This window comes from Pygoscelis adeliae, unplaced genomic scaffold (assembly GCF_000699105.1).
Source record: "Pygoscelis adeliae isolate BGI_AS28 unplaced genomic scaffold, ASM69910v1 Scaffold66, whole genome shotgun sequence".
Taxonomy (NCBI): Eukaryota; Metazoa; Chordata; class Aves; order Sphenisciformes; family Spheniscidae; genus Pygoscelis; species Pygoscelis adeliae.
Genome location: NW_008825167.1, coordinates 1917127 through 1917464, shown reverse-complemented (window position 1 = coordinate 1917464; position 338 = coordinate 1917127). Strand labels below are relative to the sequence as shown.

General features: G+C 50.0%; 1 protein-coding gene across 4 annotated transcripts in view; it reads left to right on the top strand.

Moving 5' to 3' along the window:
- The window catches only part of IL15 (interleukin 15), a 54440-nt gene that overhangs the window by 36399 nt on the left and 17703 nt on the right, over nt 1–338 (top strand). The gene's annotated exons all lie outside the window — the stretch shown is intronic.

Sequence of the window (338 nt, the reverse complement as noted above, 5' to 3'; positions counted from 1 at the left end):
CCCGGGCACGGACGGGCTTGGCCTGGGCCGGGGGCGGGTCCATCTTGGAGCCAGCTGGCATTGGCTCTATCGGACATGGGGGAAGCTTTTAGCAGCTTCTCACAGAAGCCACCCCTGTATCCCCCGCCCCCCCGCTACCAAAACCTTGCCACGCAAACCCAATACAGTCTGATATTTCTTCTCTCTCTCTCCCCCTGGCGAAAACATGGTAAGTGTCCTCTGGTTCTTGTTATAAACACCCTTTTTTCCTTTCCCAAAAATCTTGTAATTTTTGATCCTTTTGTTAAGGCTTATATGTTTAACAACTGCTTGTTTTAAACCAGCTTCTCAAAACAGGT